Below are 13,660 nucleotides of genomic sequence, written 5' to 3'. Positions count from 1 at the left end.
CTACATACTCACTAGTGGTAAAACCCATAATGCAAGCAAACATGGTGACAATATTCTTGCCCAGACCAGTAAAGGCACATGACATGTAAGGAAGGGGGTCTTTTGATATATATTGTTCTTCAATGAAAGCCTGACTGACTTGGTTAATTTTGAAACTGGATAGCCTTGAAGATTTATCAAGTAAATCAGCAATGGAAAGGGGAGTGAGGCTCTGGCTAGGCTGTAATTGCAACATTTCATTTATAGACTTAGCTATAATGGTGAAAAGGACTTCCTGGTTAGGGGACATTACAACTCTTAGATTGGGGTTGTATTTTGCATGGCATTGGTGGACAATATATGGGAAAATATGGATAGTGGGGAATTGATATTTAGGTAGGTTTGAATCTCAAAGACCTATTTTATCAGCACTGTTCAGATAATTGTCCCAATACTTGCAGTATAGCTTCAAGGGGGTTTCCTCAAAAGTAAGGTCCTTGATTTGAAAATCTTTATCGACCAAGGGAAGGTATTCCAAATCCCTGTGAGGAGTAGTGATTGGCGTGATATTTAGGGCGAAAAGAGCTTCCATCCTTGGTTCTTGTGTATTCAAGGACCAAATTTGTGGTTTACAAGGTTTTTAGATAAACAAGGTGCTTAGGGAAGCCTTGGGGCTAAGAAACAACTTAATTGTATTGATTTATTTGAGTTTAGAGCAATTTAGTGGATGTTTTAGTACAAAAACAGGGTTTCTGAGAAGAAAATGCAGTAAATACCTGTTTATGGTTGACAATCAGGACAAATGGCTATAGTGAAGGCTTTGCAGGGTGCACACCGTTGTCTGCAGTGGCTTGGAGTTTAGCAATTGAACGTGGTTGGTAGTTGGGAGTAATTTGCTGGTCTAGACGTACTTTGTGCATACATGGAAGGCAAAAGTTTCTTTTCTTGGTAAACAAGGAAAACAATGAGTATTTTTGTTTTATGCACAAAGTCAATGACTTTTGGTGGGTGAATGGGAAAACGATAGTTGGCGTCAACTAACCAATGGGACACTTTGTCATTTAGCGGAGGCGGTAAGTGGGAGCAGTAAAATTTTCATCACAGAGCTTTTGGGAGGTTGGTGGTTGTTATGAAACTAGCTCAAGAAAAAGATAGAAAAGATAGATCAATGCCTTAGAATTCAGCCTCTTCGAGGGGGCAACCTCCTTTACATTACATAAACAAACAATTCTTGGATGATTCAAATGACAAAACCTCCTTTCTATATATAGGAGTCTAAGGAGTCACAATATAATCCAACCGACCTAACAATAATAATATAAAGCCACAAAAATAACAATAGAGGGATTCTATGGGGCACATTAATAACAATATGGGGGTAATAGGGGCACAACAATATTAATAAGGGGTATAACTACAATAGTAATGGGGTAATCACTAGTATTATAGGGACCCAACATGCCCCTCTCCTTCAAAAAAGTGTTGTCCTCAATGCTTGAGTAGTTCTGGATACTTCTGCATAAAATTCTCATCCTCCCATGTGGAATCTTCAGTGGATAAGTTCTTCCACTTGATAATATACTCTAAAATTGATCGATTTCGTAGCTGTCGAGTTCTTGTTTCTGTGACTGCTTCCGGTTCCAATATAATTTTTCCTTCCTCGTCAAGTTCTGGCAATATTGTTTGAACTGGGAGCTTGTTGCCTATAACCTTCTTTAAACATGAAACATGGAAAATTGGGTGTAATCGAGAAGCTGCAGTGTTGTTGGGAAAAGTATCCAATACGGAATGACCCTATCCCACTCTAAGGGTGATAGTACCTCAGCAACAATCAAAGCAAAGCTATTTGAGATTACTTCTTTATGAGATGTAAGAGAGAGGAGGAAGAGATCCACTAACCGATGTCTTCCGCTAATGATTGATCCAATCTTCTCTCTTTGCTGCTTGCTCCCAGCTCCTTGTTCTTTTACTGGCCCAGCTACACCAAGATCCTGCAAAATAACAAGAGAGAGAAACTACAAGAAGCATACATTCATAATTGATTCAAGGATTAGAATAAATCAAATACACAAGTATAACAATACACCATTGAGACACGTGCATATAGAAGAACCTCAAATGCTTTATTAATGGAAGAAGTAAAGTTCAGGAAGTAATACAACCATAAAAGGCCCAATCCAGCATCACCTCCCAGCAGAAAGAAATCTCCTCTTCACCTCCTTCAAGAAAATCACCCAATAGTTCTATACTCAAACCAACAACACTTCCTTACATTCACAAGATTCCAGCCTCTATAGACCTCATGAGAGAGCTCTATATATAGGAGTTTTGGAGAAAGGATGAGTCAGCTTGTAGCTGGCATGAAGCTGACTAGTGTCCTTTCCCACTTCAGTTATTCTTCAGTTCTTGAGTCCACTTGGAGGTTCTTGCTTCCACTTGGAGATCTAGAGCCTCTTACTCATCACAAGTTGAATTCCCTGATCCAAGTGTCATTTTGGAAGCTTCCTGGGCATTGACACCTTGAGGAATGACTGTGCCACTTGTCCAAACTCGCCCAGCGTAGGTAGCCTTCTTTGCAGTTGATGTTCAGCGCAGGTACAAAGTGGAGCAGTTGACATTCAACGCAGATGCTCAGTGGAGCAGTTGACATGATCCAGAATTAGCTTGTTTCTGAGTGTTTTCAGGTGGAGAACGGATATTTAGTGTTGTGGTTTGCTGACCTTGTTCCTCTAGGGGTAGGAACAACATGTTTAGGGACTTTGGATCCCTTAGATTATTGACATTTTATGCTTCATGCTGTAAGGCACAAAAATGTCTATAACAGTTGCCCCCTAAAGTATGAGGTCGTTTATCGGGTGAAATGCTTTATCAGGAGGATCCGAAGTTCATTCAACCGTTGAGAGGTGACCTGTAATAAAATACAATACAATACATTATTTTTCATTCTGCTTTCATGATCTAGCTGAGGCGGGCATTCCCATGCTCAGCTTTATAAATTCATTTTGGTACATAGAACAGATGATCGTCTGATGGTAGACTGATAATTCTCTGCTGAAATTATCATCCTTTGAGTAGGATGATCATCTGCTGCAATGATGTACATGTCAAATGTCTTTATATTTCCTGAATATATGTCGCAGCCCAGATGGATGAAACTAGATCCGGGGTCTTCAAACTCGTTCGATCTTCACTCTAAGTACAAGTCGATCCATGTGAGAATTGCGCTGAAGTTGAACATGGAAAGACATCGCTTGATTACCGGTCAATAATGTAAACCGTTAACAAGCGCGAGAGGAATCACCGATAATGATAATGACCCTCAAGGTACTGCAGTACAATTCACATGGTGTGAATAAAGGACTTGGCATCGAACACCACGCAAAATCTTTTGGTCGAAGGTCATTGATGTATACCTGTCGCCGGAAGTGAGAAACTTGCCATTGAGGCATGCAAGCTTCAAAGTATTGAGGGGGGTGTTCCTAGATCAACTTCTTGGATAATGAGCTGAAGTCGACAAGAAGCGATCCGTCAAAGGAGGGCCTTAATGAATCCCACATCAGTGACATGGAACGGAGCTAATGATTTTAGTGGAGGTGAAAAAAATCTATGAAATACGATTCAGGGTGGCGATCATGGGTGGATGAAGGATAATGTATGGCAGTGGATGGGACACGGTTGACTCTTTCTGAACAACATCTCTTGAACATATAACGACACTGATGCGATGGATCGGTAGCATTACCCCAAATGTGGATGGTTTGGCGAATACCATGGTGATGAGACCGGTGAATGAAACAACCCAACCCGATGTGATACGGAGGAAAAGTGTCATGTTCAAGAGCGACTTGCTACCATTAAAGCTTTGAGGTTCTCCCAATTTTTCCCCAGTCATTTCTGACCAGTACCTCTTTATTTTTGTCAAGCTTGAGGAGGATAACATATGCTTGTTCTATAACCTGCCCTTCGGGCAAGCCCATCGCTATGTTTTAACGAGCCTAGCGATAGGGAAACTCGTTCTCGTCTAAAGACAAGTTTGTCGCTATTTAATCATTTTAACGAGTCTAACGACAAGGAAAACTCGGTCCTTTTCATTTTTAGAGAGTCTGAAAAGGTACAGAAAGTTAACTCCAAAATTCCTTTTTCGTCATCTAATCCCTTAAGTCTGAAAAAGTATAAAACAATACAGAAGGGATGAGTTTTCGATCACTTTAACGAGCCGAATAAAACAAGCGCTCGACCTTTTTGTGTAATAATCCCTCAGGTCCAAAAAGATTAAAATCTAGAGGAGGGATAGCTCTTCCAGTCACTTTAACGAGCTGGAAGGCCAAAACTCAGCAAACTTTTCATATTTTACGAGTCAGGAGAAAAGAGCTCAAAGAAGACTCGTCTTTTGAGGAACGAGTGATAAACAGGGATAGCAGCAGATTCCAGGTACAGGTTGGAATTTTCCAATCACGGCAGTGTTACAAGGATGGCTAAGTGAAATCACTCTTCGCAGCTGTTCCTCAAAATAGGTAAACAATCATATGGAGGTGAACGATTGGCCAAATGGAATGGAGGTGGCAGGTGCAAAACACGACCAAGGCTTTTTATGGCTAATAAATTTACGATCATAGAGATTATTTACCGGGGTATGTTCATTTTTTAATGAGCTTGAATGCTCAATCTTATGTCTATTTTTTAACGAGCATGAACTATGTGCTAAAACTGCTCGGATCTCGCTTTTCTATTTTTTAACGAGCATAAATTCTGCGGTAAAACTGCTCAATAATACCAGTCATAAGATAAGAATGTCTCCTGTGAGATCTCTATTTTTTATAGAGCTTCATCTTCACTAAGTTTTGCTCCCTCTCATCCTTTCTTTATGCAAGTTCGGAAACGGCTAATCCTACGAGTTTAAAGGGTTAGACCTACAGGTTTAAAGGGAGGACCTAAAAATTTAAAAAAATAAATAGTCGTCCCTTGCTTGCACTCCAAAAGGTTTGCATGCCCCCAGGTATAAAGTAAAATTTCAAGGCTGCCCCTACTTATCCGTCAAAACATTTGTTTTAAAGGGTGAGGCTTGCCTCTTTCTGGTTACCCAAAGATTGTTTTGTTAACACCATCAAACGAAAACATCTCCTCGGCACTGTCTACCGAAGTAGACAATGGTGAATGACCTTTGTCAAACAAGTAACCTTAACAAAAGGATCCTATTCTAGAACAACCCCTCTTCCATCCACGGACGGGGTACGGACTAGTCATATTCTTTCACGGAAATTCTGCCTTATACCCAAGGTTTCCTCTGCCCGAAGCAGACCAGGATGCATGCCCCCTGGGTTCCAGTCCCATCTTTCCGAATCACTCGCACTCATCGGGAAGGAGGACTGGGGGTGGAGACATTTCTTGAGTGAATAGACCATTCAGGGTTGGTATTTGACTATTTGCGATGCGTGATCCCGGAAATGAAAGTTGGTCTATGAGCTTGACCATTCTTCCTTCGTGTGGAAAACACATTACTCTAAAGAGTGAGGAGACTATTGCCTCCATGCAATATATATAGTCTCGTCCAAGGAGTAGGTTATAATCCAAGGGTCCTTGAACGACCATCACGTTCATTTGAACGGTCTTCCCTTTCAATGTAACAGGCACATTGGGGAGGATTCCTAATGGTCGACTGGTTCCTTTATCAAAACCCGAGAGATTTCTTATCTCAGGCAAAAGCGCCGGGGAACCTAGTGCTTTCCAAGCAATAGAGGAAAGGATACTCACAGATGCCCCTTCATCAATGATAGTTCCAGCCATTACCATTCTATAAATTTGGACTATGATTCTGAATGGTATATTGGCTGGCAACCGGGGTCTGCCTAGTTGGTTCCAATCAAAGGACACAACCAGGTTGCTTGGCGGTGGGACCGAATACACGGCCAGATATGACCCTGACGATGTTCCTTCCTACGATAAAGGAATGGGCGCATTGCCCTGATGCTCATCAGAGTCGGTGTTGATGAAAAGAATCTGGATGGTGTCATCCTTATTCTCTTCAGTGAGGGTGTCATTTGAAGATGAATCTTCATTGACGGTGTCATTTGAAGATGAAACCTCTAAAGGTAGAACCGGGTCAACTGCCGTATCGACCTTTGGACTTTCGTCTGGTCTGGATTCAGTAGGTTCATTTTCAATGACTGACACTTCAGCTGACCACTTGAGTGGGCCAGCTGTATTTTCAACCAACGAAGGACTTGGCACGAGTTTTTTGTATCCAGGAGGAAGTCTCAACGGTGAAACCGGGCGATCTTCCAAAACTCTCTTCGCTTCGTCTAAGAAGGGACAACGGTGGATGGCGTGATCGCCTTCACACAGTCTGCAGGGGAATCTTGCTCCCCCTCTTTGTCTTGAACCTTCACTTTCGCTGGTTGACGGTAAGCATTCAACATGGCTATCAGAGGTTGATGCTCCCGAATTGTGCAAACGAGGGGACCAGTCCCTTAGTATCCGGGGAATACAGGGACAATCTCTATGGAAGTGGTCTCCTCTACATATGACACATGGCGATTTAGGCCCGGTCTGTGCTGTGTGTGGATTTTTGCTAGATGTCTTTTGCTTGCCCCCAGTCGCCTTAGGCTCCTTCTTCTTCTTTTCTTTCTTCTTCTTCTCCTTCTTCTCCATGGGAGCTTGGCTTTTGCTGGCTCTACCTTGCGAAGATGAAGGATTGGAGGAAGAGTTATAGGAAGTAGAAGGCTGGTGGGCAGCTCTAGACTGATCTAACTGTTGACTCGACTGTTCAGGAACCATGGTGTTCTGAACTACATTGGTTGAGAATAGCCAAATTGGCAGGCCAATTGTCAGTCCTGGAAGTGAAAATGTGGCCATGTGGGGCGCACCAACTTCTCCCCAAGAGGAGAAAGGACTAGGATTTCCATTATGTGGAATTCCTTGGTTGGGGCGTTCCATGTTCTCAACCTACAGATCAACGCAGGAATAGGAGGTGATTATGTTCCGTTTAAAATAAATTTTATAACGACGCTTAGACACAACTTGCTTTTTCAGTTTTAAAGAGTCGAGAAAAAGCTAAAGATGACTCTAGTCTCCTTCGATGTTTTAATGAGCCCGAAGTGACAAATGCTCGGATGGACTTTTTCAGTTATAGAGTTTGAAAAAGGCCAAAAGAAACTACTCTGGAGTTCTATGCAGAGGGTGTGCCAAACTTTTCGCAAAACCACAGAATACGTTTTACGGTACGGGTGGTCGATCTTCGTGAATGCTGTGTTCACTGCATTGCGATCAGTAGGGCGGTCGACACGGTTTCCTATGGATAAAGGCTTTGTTCCTATAGGGGTCTCCCAATATATACGTGACGGTACGTGGGAGCAGAAGTCCGTATTGATACTTATCGCTTCACCGTGGAGGAATCACCCAACCACTCAACGTTAAGATATCACGTTTAACGACGCCGGAACACGTCTCTAGCTTAGACCTCTATGTGTTTGCGTTATGTTTCAATGCGTTGTTATGTAAATTCAATTTATTTTAAGGTTGATCTTGTTTAGCAGTTTGCCTTTATGGATCACCACGAGATGTATGATAACACTCCTAAATGCAATCTAAGATGATAAGAAAGCTTTTCAATCTTTCAACTTTGAAAATCTTAACTACTGAGGGAAAAGAAAGACATCATCTTTTCACACAGATCATAGAGCACACACTAATGCACTTTTCCTTAAATCAACATGAAAATTGTCAAAATGCACATGCACAATGCAGGTATTTCTTTTCTCTTTCTTAATGTTGGTGCAATACAAAAAGAAAGCTGTTGTATAACTTCAAATCCAATTTCAAGTGAAAGCAAACAAGCTTGTCCAAAATCAAAAGACACCTTAAGATTTACTTGTTTCGACACTAGAAATGTATGAATTCAAACCATATGGTGAAAGCAAAAGCTCGATCAGCTATGAACAACAAATAAACTAACTCTTAAGATCAAAACGACACTTTTCACAGGTCTAGATCTAAGAGGTCACAGCAAGACTAGTTCGCTTTCGTTATGGGAAACTGTAAATGATATAAGAAATACACAAAGAACAAACACAGTTTCTTTATACAACCGAGGCGGAATAGTGGCAAGGAAAGTTGGTTTCAGATAGGTACATTGACTGGTAACAGGCTGCAAAAACTAGGATGAAAACAGGGCAATAAACAGGAGGGAACCCCAGTAGCACTAGGCAAAACTGGTTCAGCGCAGGTAGTACAATGGAAGTTTGACCTTCAGCGCAGGTAGCCCCTTTGGGAACTACACTGAAATGCAGACTGCCTTCACAGTGCCTGCACTGAAGAGACAAACTTTCGTTTTTCTCAGTTTCCGGGTCACAGATTGCTAAAAAATTCACAGTTTTTGGCCAAATCAGAAGCTATCAATCAAGTACACACTAAGGGATGAAAAGGAGGATGAAAAGCTATCACTAAGAGCTATTCAGAGTCCTTGTGGATCAGCTCTTCAAATCATAAACATGCCCAGCAACTGAGCTAGAGTAGCTGCCCTCTACTTTGCATTTGAAAGATCCAAATGCAGTTCGATTCGGTACTCCCTGTCTTTATGAAATGAATAGCAAAAACACAAACAACCAACAAGATACGCTCCCCAGCGGAGTCGCCAATTTGTTGTTGGGAAAAGTATCCAATACGGAATGACCCTGTCCCACTCTAAGGGTGATAGTACCTCAGCAACAATCAAAGCAAAGCTATTTGAGATTACTTCTTTATGAGATGTAAGAGAGAGGAGGAAGAGATCCACTAACCGATGTCTTCCGCTAATGATTGATCCAATCTTCTCTCTTTGCTGCTTGCTCCCAGCTCCTTGTTCTTTTACTGGCCCAGCTACACCAAGATCCTGCAAAATAACAAGAGAGAGAAACTACAAGAAGCATACATTCATAATTGATTCAAGGATTAGAATAAATCAAATACACAAGTATAACAATACACCATTGAGACACATGCATATAGAAGAACCTCAAATGCTTTATTAATGGAAGAAGTAAAGTTCAGGAAGTAATACAACCATAAAAGGCCCAATCCAGCATCACCTCCCAGCAGAAAGAAATCTCCTCTTCACCTCCTTCAAGCAAATCACCCAATAGTTCTATACTCAAACCAACAGCACTTCCTTACATTCACAAGATTCCAGCCTCTATATACCTCATGAGAGAGCTCTATATATAGGAGTTTTGGAGAAAGGATGAGTCAGCTTGTAGCTGGCATGAAGCTGACTAGTTTCCTTTCCCACTTCAGTTATTCTTCAGTTCTTGAGTCCACTTGGAGGTTCTTGCTTCCACTTGGAGATCTAGAGCCTCTTACTCATCACAAGTCGAATTCCCTGATCCAAGTGTCATTTTGGAAGCTTCCTGGGCATTGACACCTTGAGGAATGACTGTGCCACTTGTCCAAACTCGCCCAGCGCAGGTAGCCTTCTTTGCAGTTGACATTCAGCGCACGTACACAATGGAGCAGTTGACATTCAGCGCAGATGCTCAGTGGAGCAGTTGACATGATCCAGAATTAGCTTGTTTCTGAGTGTTTTCAGGTGGAGAACTGATATTTAGTGCTGTGGTTTGCTGACCTTGTTCCTCTAGGGGTAGGAACAACATGTTTAGGGACTTTGGATCCCTTAGATTATTGACATTTTATGCTTCATGCTGTAAGGCACAAAAATGTCTATAACATGCAGGAAGCTCCAATTTGTATGCCATAGTACCAATATTTTGCAACACATTGTATAGACCATAATACTTTGGTGATAATTTATTATCCTTATTAGCTTGCTTGAGGGACATTTGCTTATATGGTTTTAGCCGTAGGAATACCCAATCACCTGCATTAAAAGTTCTTTCACTGCGATGTTGATCTACCTATTGTTTCATTCTATTCTGTGCCAACACGATGTTATCCTTTAAGAGTTGGAGGACTTGTTATTGATGTTCGATGTGATGTTCCACTGCCTGAACCTTATAATTTTCTCTTAAATATGATGTGATGGATGGTGGTTGATACCCATAAAGTGCCATAAATGGAGTCATTTTTGTTGTTGTATGGAAGGAAGTGTTATACCACCATTCAGCCAGAGGAAACCATTTGACCCATTGTGTCTGTTTATCAGATACAAAGCAACGAAGATATCCTTCCAAACATTTGTTTACTATCTCAGTTTGCCCATCAGATTGAGGATGATAAGATGATCTATGAGCTAACTGAGTACCAAGACAAGAAAATAATTATGTCCAAAAATTTCCCATGAAAATGGGATCTCTATCACTTACAATAATCTTTGGGTCTCCATGTAGCTTTTGAATTGTTTCCATAAATGCAGTAGAAACTATACTAGCTTTAAATGGATGTGATAATGCACAAAGGTGTGCATACTTGGTAAGTCTGTCAACTACCACCATGATGACACACTTTCCCTCAGACTTGGGTAAACCTATGATAAAATCCATTGAAACCTCCTCCCAACATTGGCTTGGGATGGATAAAGGTTGTAATAGACCCGGCGGTGTCTTAATTGTTTCAAATTTATTTTGTTGGCAAACCAAACATTCCACCACAAACTTTTGAATATCTAATTTAAGGCCATCCCAAAAAAATTCCTTCTTAACCCTGTGGTAAGTTTTTAAAAATCCTGAGTGCCCTCCTAAAGGAGAAGTGTGCAATTCCATAAGAATATTTTGTTTTAGCTGGGAATTCTTACAGAGGTATAAGCGATCTTTGTACCATAACAAATCATTTTGCTAGCTAAATGTATCATACTAGAATATTGTTGTAACTTTCGAATAAGTGCCCACACTTCTTCATCATTCTTCCATTCCTCCCTTGCTTCGTTTATCCAATTTGGTTGGATAATAGAAATGGTGCACAACAATGCTTCCACATCCTCATCCTTTCTTGAGAGTGCATCTGCCACCACATTTTGCTTCCCTTTTTTGTAGATGATTTCAAAGTCATAACCCAACATCTTTGTGACCCACTTTTGTTGCTCTTTAGAGGATAATATTTGTTCTAAAAAGTATTTAAGGCTATCATTATCTGTTTTTACCTTGAAGTGTCTTCCCATTAGGTAGGGTCGCCATTTCTTAAGTGCATGGAGTATTGCCAACATTTCCTTCTCATAAATAGCTTTGCTTAAAAACTTTCCCTTGATTGGACGACTTTCAAAAGAAATGGGTCTTTCATCTTGCATTAGAACAGTACCAATTCCATTTCCTAAAGCATCACATTCCACAATAAAGGTTTTTGTGAAGTCTGGTGTAGCTAAGACCGATGCTTGGCACATTTCCTCTTTAAGATGTTCAAAGGCCTTTGTTGCTTCTGGAGTCCATGAAAATGCATCTTTCTTCAATAATGTTGTTAGAGGTGTTGCTATTCTCCCATAATTCTTAACAAACTTGTGATAATACCCTGTCAACCCCAGAAATCCTCGCAGCTGCTTTATGTATGTGGGAATTTTCCATTCCTTAATGGCTTTAATTTTGCTAGGGTCTACCTTAACTCCTTCATGAGATACAATATGACCCAGATATTCCACCTCCTAGTCTCCAAAGAAACATTTGGATCTTTTTGCATATAATTGTTTCTCCTCCAATAGTTGTAGCACCCTGTCAACATGTTTAACATGATCCTTCCAAGACTTGTTGTAGATTAGTATATCATCAAAAAATACTAACACAAATTTTCTAAGGAATGGTTTGAAAATTGAATTCATCAAACCTTGAAATGTTGAAGGTGCATTGGTAAGGCCAAAAGGCATGACCAAAAATTCATAATGACCCTCATGAGTTCTAAATGCTATTTTCAGAATGTCTTCAGTCTTCATTCTGATTTGATGATATCCTGAACGAATATCCAACTTGGTGAAGTAAATTGATCCATGCAATTCATCCAGTAATTCATCAATGATAGGAATGGGGAAATTATCTTTAATAGTGAGCTTGTTGAGCTCCCTATAATCTAGACACATGCACCATGATCCATCCTTGTTGTGCACCAATACTACTGGAGCAGAGAAAGAACTTTGACTCGGTTGAATTATACCAGCCTCTAGCATTTCTGCAACCATACGTTCAATCTCACTCTTTTGGACATAGGGATATCTGTACGGCCTGATGTTTGGAGGAACACTTCCTAGAATCAGATGAATAGCATGATCATGATCACGCATAGGTGGGAGACCTTTGGGAGTCTCAAATACCTTGGAATTATTGTCCAGGACTTTTTGGAGATCTGGAGAAATAGACTATTCCGATGTGGAAACATCTAGCGAACATAATTGTGCAATTACACCTCTTTGCTCCTTTTTTAGAAGCTTTGTCATACCATTAGAGCTAATTATCTTTCTTGGTTTCCCTGCAATACCCCTTAATTCAACTTCCTTTCCTTCTGTAGAAAATTTGATGAAAAGTTCTTGAAAATTAAAAGCTATTGTACCCAAGGATTGTAGCCATTGGACTCCTAGTACAACATCAACACCTCCCATTAGAATGGAAAGCATTGGGCTAGTAAATACATATTCTCCAATGGATAGCTTGATATTATGGCACTTTACAGAGCAATTTATTGTTCCTCCATTTGCAATCATCACTTGACACTCTGGTGCTGGATATAGGAAGAAATTCAATTCTTTTGCTACCTTGCAATGAATAAAATTGTGGGTGCTTCCTGAATCAATCAACACTATTACCTTTTTCTTCTTGATTTGTCCTTCTATCTTGATGGTTTGAGGAGTGATAATTCCCGCCAATGCATTACAAGACATGGTCGGATTTATTTGTTCTTCATCTAGGCTTTGTTCCTGGAGTATATCCTCTTCTTTTGACCTTTCTTGCTCCTTTTCGTCTTCCTCTTCACAATCTATGTAGAATAATTTATTCTTAGCACACTTATGACCTTTAGTGTATTTGCTATCACAACTGTAACAAAGACCTTTTTCTCTTTTTATTCCAATTCTTGTGGTGTCAACCTTATAGGTTGTGGAAGACTAGGGGAAGAAACACTTCCGTCTTTATAGTTGTGAGTGGTATGCTTCCTGGTTGCCATAATTTTGCTTTCCATTTTTCTTGCTAACCTGAATGCCTTCTATAATGAATTAGGTTCCCAAAGGTGAACATCATGTTGGATATTATCCTTTAAAGACCCTATGAACACATCAATCCTATGCTCCTCTGGAATATCTTTTACCCTTATGTTCAATTTTTGGGATTCCTCAATGTGCTCCATTATTGAACCCTTTTGTTTGATACTTATCAATTGGCTAAAAAAAGTGTTGCTTTTTGTATCCTCATAATGTGCTATCAATTCTTCTGTAAAAATTTCCCAAGTGATAAATTGTTTACGAGAGCAAAGCCATTGATACCATACAAACTGATTTGCTTCCAAATATAAAGTTTCCATAAGTACCTTTTGTGTGTTTTGCACATTATTGAGATCGAAGAATTGCTCCATCTGTAATATCCATGTGGCGGGATCCTTGCCATCAAACTTCCTCATATCGATTTTTGGAATATGGTGGGTCTTCAATCCAACATTAGAGTCTATGGAATCATGATTAACATTTCTTTTGTTCACATCATGAGTTTCTTTTACAACCTTTTCACCATTAGTAAGTATTTCTTGTAGAAAATTTGTCAAATCTGTCTTCAAATCTGTCTTTGAATCA

The sequence above is a fragment of the Pinus tabuliformis genome, chromosome 8, assembly GCF_031772625.1.
Source record: "Pinus tabuliformis cultivar Carrire ecotype Pingquan chromosome 8, CPIR1, whole genome shotgun sequence".
NCBI lineage: Eukaryota > Viridiplantae > Streptophyta > Pinopsida > Pinales > Pinaceae > Pinus > Pinus tabuliformis.
Note: the sequence above shows the minus strand (reverse complement) of the source record.